The sequence below is a fragment of the Mus caroli genome, chromosome 17 (genome assembly GCF_900094665.2).
Source record: "Mus caroli chromosome 17, CAROLI_EIJ_v1.1, whole genome shotgun sequence".
NCBI lineage: Eukaryota > Metazoa > Chordata > Mammalia > Rodentia > Muridae > Mus > Mus caroli.
The window spans coordinates 66,708,235-66,714,346 of NC_034586.1; the positions used below are offsets into that span (position 1 = coordinate 66,708,235).

Here is a 6,112-nt window from a genome sequence, read left to right on the forward strand (position 1 = left end):
GGATTTCTGAGTTCAAGGCCAGCCTGGTCTACAAAGTGAGTTCCAGGACAGCCAGAGCTATACAGAGAAACCCTGTCTTGAAAAAACAAAAACAAACAAACAAAAAAGTTTGGAAGGGGGTGCTAGTCTGAGGGCTGAAGGTCAGACAATGATAATCTGAGGGCAGAAGGACAGAAAGATGCTAGTCTGAGGACTCAAGGTTAGAACAATGCTTCTTAGCACCAGTACCTTCTAACCCTAACCCTGTGATAGAGGGGAAGATGGTTTCATGTGCTACATCACGGTCGGCAGGGCAGGGATTTCTAGAATAGGGTTTACACGACTTTTCTGTCCTTATATGGAGGTTGGGGGTGTGACATAGAGCCAGATGGATGATAACAGGAATTTTGCAAGGCCCAGGCTATGGAGATGTCATAATACCAGGCAGTTAGCTGTCATCTCAGGCCATGCTGGTCCCAGCTGGTATGGGGAGGTCTTGAGTTTACTGTTATGTTTCCACATGCATCCTGCTGTGAGACAGCTCTGGGCTTACATGGGCCCACGGCAGCCACACCTGTCCTAGGCATCAGTTGAGTGATAGAGTCTTTCATCCCTGTCCAAGAGTAAGAAAATGAATGCTGAAAATCAACTTTCCAATCTTTGGGGGTCAGGAGGTTACAGCTGACTGAGTGAAAGCAGGAACAAGCTAACATAGAGAAGCATCCATGTCTGTTCTGGGGGTGCCTAAAGGTTTGTTTCTCAGAGAACTTGGGTACTGCCTTCTGGACCACTCAACTCCTGTTGAGGTGGCCTTCCCTCTCCCCTGTTGTGTCCTTGGCAGTTGACAAGTGTCATGACTTTGGAAGGCATGTCATTTAGCATGTAGTAGTCACTCCGGCTGCATATCAGATCCAACCAGCTTTGACCAGTTCACCAGAAGAGGGACTTCAGGTATAAAGACATCCTCTCCACAGAGAAAACCAAGATGAGGGTGGAACAAAGAATGAACCAGTCACATAGGCCACACACAAGGCAACACATCTGCCAACGGAATGCCCACTTGCAGACTTAAATTCAGGAGGGGCTAGAGAGATGGCTCGGCAGTTAGGAGCACCGACTGCTCTTCCAGAGGTCCTGAGTTCAATTCCCAGCAACCACATAGTGGCTCACAGCCATCCGTAATAAGATCTGATGCCCTCTTCTGGTGTGTCTGCTACACACAGCTAAAGTGTACTCACATATATTAAATAAATAGATAGATAGATAGATAGATCTTTAAAATTTTTCAGAAGGAACTGGGAAGATAACAGAATACGGTGACTACCCTGTCAAACCAGAAGAGTAGAGCCCCTGCTTCTCAGAGGAGAGCCATTTGGAAGGACAGTGCAGATGTCTTCCAGCAGGTGGTGACAGCCACACTGGTACCAGGACCAGGACAGAGAAGAGTCCCATCAGTAGGAATCCCAAGGCAAAGTAAGGAAACTTGAGTGCTTGAATAAACTAAAGTATGATTGGTCAGGAAATGGGGATCCTGGGACCTGAAGGCTAGCAGAATGGGAAGGGGCGGGGTCCTCAGCCCCAGCCAGGATACCTTCCTCAGGGGACATTTGTAAGCCAGGGTGACAGGCTGTGGCTCCAAGTACTTACAGCACTTTGAATGCAGGGAAAAATTGATCATCCAGGATGCCCAATTAGAAAATACTTTTGACAAACAAAAGCATTTGGCCTGTCCCCTACTTTGTACGCAGGTCTGGACAAACACACTTCATGCAACGATGCCTTTCCTAACCACAGGGCACGCTAGTATTTCTATTTAAACACTTTCTAAACAGCGAAACTGCATGACTCACTCGGCTGATCCCATGACTCATTAATAAATCACAACCTGGAGGTGTAGAAACCTAAGGTAGGAAGTGGCTGTGACACTCCAGAGAGGAATTAATAAATAGAAAGATTCAGAGACCCAGAATGGAGCAAACAGGACATACAGCGAATGCAGAATGAGCTGAGACAGGAGGAGGATCAGAAAGATCACGGCCAGAATTTAGGCTTGAACCATAGGTTCTCAAAAGTCATGGATTTGGGGCTAGACAAGGTGTATAAAGATAGAGTGGTTTGGTTTGGTTTGGTTTGTCTTGGTTTGTTTTTTAAAATCCCACCTCTGTTTTTTTTTTTTTTGTTTTTGTTTTTGTTTTTGTTTTGTAAATCCAAATGTATTCTGTAATTTAAGGTGTATCCAAAAAACAGCATTGTATAATTACAAAACTTTTCAAGCTTTAGTAAGGCAAGAAACAAAATGATGGAGCTGACCAAGAACTCTGTGTGCCGGTGTAGGTTTGAGGACTACTCAGAACAATGTCTACTAAAGACTTAGCTGGGCTTTGCTGTGGTGGAATCAGGTTTTTCCAAGACGGAGAATATGTGTGTTAGGTAGAGCATGGTCTATTTATCAATCGTGTTGACAGAAGTTTCTGCACTGGGCTAACATGAAATTTAGAGTTCACAATTACTAGTCTGGGACTCTTCCAGGCATTTCTTAGGGAAACTAAAAGATAGAAACACCATGAAGTTTATTCTGCACGCACTCTCTCGCAGAGAGGCTCAAGGATGTCTTTCCTGTCTCTTTGCGCAGCCTTCCCAGTCCCTCCCCATCCCCAGGCTTCCTCCTACCAAATCTTTTCTTTTGCAAAGCCTAGGCGGCTTGTTGCTAATGGGAAAATTTGAACAATGGATGTTTCTGAGCCGGTTTACGGAGGCGGTCTTGTCTGTGTCCTGGAGGGAGATTGTAAATGAGATGTCAACGGGGCTCCTTTGTGCGGATGGCATTCATCCCTCCCGGGAGGAATTCCCTTACAGAGCTGGGATTTAAAGTCGATTTCTTGCTCTTCCTAACTTTTATCCAACAGCCAGAGCGTAGGGCAACAAATGAGTCACTGCCGGCTCTGGTATCTAACTTCCTGGTTTAGCAAGGCAATGACTCGGCTATTTACGTGTAGAAAGAAAGGCTCCTACTTAAAACTTTCTGGGATTATTCTCAGCAGCTGAGCCTCTTTACCTGACGGTTAGGAAAGCTGGTTAACCCCTATCGAGGGAGCCTAGCTCCTAGCTGTTTTTCCCACCCCCTTTTCCTTGATTGGCTCGCTTCTCCTTTTAAATCCAAGGAAAGAAAGAAACCACAATTTCGAGCTGCCTCAAACCATCGTCTCCCCTTTCCCCTTCCGGTTCCTCGGTGGAGGACCGCAATTCTAGAGCTATAATTACAGCCTGCAAAGCTCGGCCTAACTCCACCCTTAGGAGATTAGGCTACGTTTTATTGCCTCTCAGCCGCCAGGTGCCCAGTGTGACAAGACTGGGCTTTATCTGAGGGCCTGACAGGGTTATCAGCAACTCAAACGGGCTGAACCTCGGGGCAGCGGCCATCAAAAAGGTTTCTCTTCTCTACGGTTTCATCCTTAGCTGATTTACATCTGCGCCCTAGCCCTACTTGCCTCGGTTTTTCCTTCATTCCAGATCCTTCTCCTGGGATTTCGGATTGGGACGAAAGCCACAGTGACTGGGCAGTTTCAGTGATGAGCAAAGTCAGCCTGGAGCCTGTTCCATTCAAGGCACCAAGCCGGGCGATACCAACGCTCAGGAGGTTTTTAGTGTTCATGGCTGCCTTTTGGATTTGTTCTTTTACAGTCATTTCTTTATTGAGAAAGGGCACACACCAAGGTTAGAGGCCACTTGCCGGAGCTGTTCTCCTGCCCTGTAGGTTCCAGGGATTGAACTCGGGCGAGCAGGCATTGCAGCAAGTGGGATTTACCCACCGAATAGCTGTCAGCCCAAAATTATTATTTAATGAAATCTCACCCGAGGTATTAGAAATCGGAAAGAAAAAAAAAGATTTTTTTTATTGCCCTTCATTTTTATGATTCATTTTAAAAACAAGGATCTAACACACACCAGGAAGTGGGAGCAGGGCTGCTTTGGGGTCATAAGCATGTCGAATGTTTGATCAGTCACCCATGAAGCTCACTAACATATCTGTGTACCCACACATCAGTTTGAAAAGATTGTTTTGACAATGCTGGAGGTGAGGTTCCCCCAGATGCTAGGCAGGCGCTATAGCACCTCAGTTTATTCTGTAATGCAAGGTGCAACCAACAATTATTTCAGAATCGCCCGAGTCTAAACTAGAACACTGAGCCATGCATTTAAAGATGATCTGTGTAGACTTCCAATGAATGAAAAGTTCATTTGTAAACAAACTGTAGCCAAACGGCCCCCACAGAACCTACCATGGACCCACCCTCCTGTCAGGAGAAAAAAAAAAAAGAAGCTATCTATGAAGTTGACCTGTGGGCAAGGAACAGGAAAAAGTCCTTCAGATAACACAACATTGATTATACAATGTTTATCTCAGAAGTCCCAGCATACAGTACCATTTGGAATGCAGACATCCTCCTAACCTGTGACAGGTCCCTCCCGGCGGGACCTCTAGCATTCCCGTAAAAACTAACAAAGTTTGTCTTGTGCGCTGGTGAACCAACAGACACCCAGAACTATTCCAAAGCAATGGCAGATGAACGCCTACCAAACCTGACTGCACACCAGCTGGATATGCTGAAGAGGCTGAGATGGGAAGATCAGGAGTTCTAGGCCAGCCTCAACTATACTTTTAAACTAGGTGGCTCATGCCTTTAACCCCAGCATGCAGGGAACAGAGGCAGGCAGATCTTCAAGAGTAGACTGGTTTACAGAGGTCTAGGCCAGCCAGAGCTACATACTACATGGCTCAAAATAAAACAAAATTAAAATATAAAACCTTGTATACCCTCTACTCTCTATTGGTGGTCCAATACCAATACCACACACACACACACAAGTGTGTGTGTGTGTGTATATAATATAGTATATGCAGTATATAGTGTATATGTAGAGTATATATGCTATATATATCTATATATACTAAGAGTTGACATGTGGGTTTGAGACATGACTCCACCAGCCACATTTCTGAAAACTGTCACTCAAAATCCGACCTTGGAACCGTTAGACCTGAGAAAAACTATTAACAGTAAGCCGACAGCACGAGTTTCACAGCTACTATCAAGTATTGAATCACTGTAGGTCAGCGGTGTGCAATCCCCAGGACTGGGAGTTCCAGGAGTTGTTGGCTGGTTGTTTTCCAACCAGCACTCCAGCAGCACAGCACGGGTTCTCTTGGAGAGAATCTTTTTGTCATTGTTATTGTTTTGAGACAATGTCTCATCTAGCCCAGGCTGGCCTTGAACTCACAATGTAGCAGAGGCTAGCCTTAACACCTGATCCCTCTACCTCTACCTTTCCAGAGCTAGGACTACAAGTGTTCACCTATTATTAGACAGCAGATACAGTGGCATGTCTGAAAAATAAGTAGGCTTCGGTGGGAAGGACGTCTTCCAGGCCTGCTCTATCCTGGGAGAGCTGGGGCAAAGCAACCTCTCTCTTGGCCTCCCCCCAACCCCTTTTAATCTGCTGACTACACCCTCCTCTGCAGGGTTGTTTTTGGAATTCAAAGAGACCAGCTACAGCCTTGGGTTCATTAACACTCAGTGAATGGGGGATGGAGGTTGGAGTAACTTGATACCAATTTTAATCTTGACTTCAAAGGGACTGGAAGGTTGTTGGGTTTTGTTTCCTTTAACTGAAATTTTTGGCAAATGACAAGCATCCGCGCCCCACCTGTCTCTTTTTTCCATGCTAGAAATACATCCCTGTACATGGTAGGTGTGTGCTCTATGGCAGGGCTATACGCTACAGAGGCAGGACAAGTTCAGCCCTCAGGGATACTTTAAATAGTCTTGTAGTCAGAAAGATCCCCGAGGAGCACCTGGAAAGTTTCTTCAGATTTGTGCCCTCAGCTGTCGATGAGCAGCAGTTAAAGACAGTCTGTCCTTCTCGGGGCTGCTCTTGCTATCTGAGTATACATAAGAAACCCGCATCCTAACCCGCATCCTTTCTCTGTACGGCTGAGGCCAATACAGATTAACTTGTAGACCTTTGAAAAAGGAGGAAGGGGGGCTGGTGAGATGGCTCAGTGGGTAAGAGCACCCGACTGCTCTTCCGAAGGTCCAGAGTTCAAATCCCAGCAACCACATGGTGGCTCACA

At 45.9% G+C, this 6,112-nt stretch overlaps 1 protein-coding gene across 16 annotated transcripts in view; it reads left to right on the forward strand.

Annotated features, from left to right (window-relative positions):
• Positions 1-6,112, forward strand: part of Dlgap1 (DLG associated protein 1) — an 826,285-nt gene that overhangs the window by 750,048 nt on the left and 70,125 nt on the right. The window lies entirely within an intron of this gene.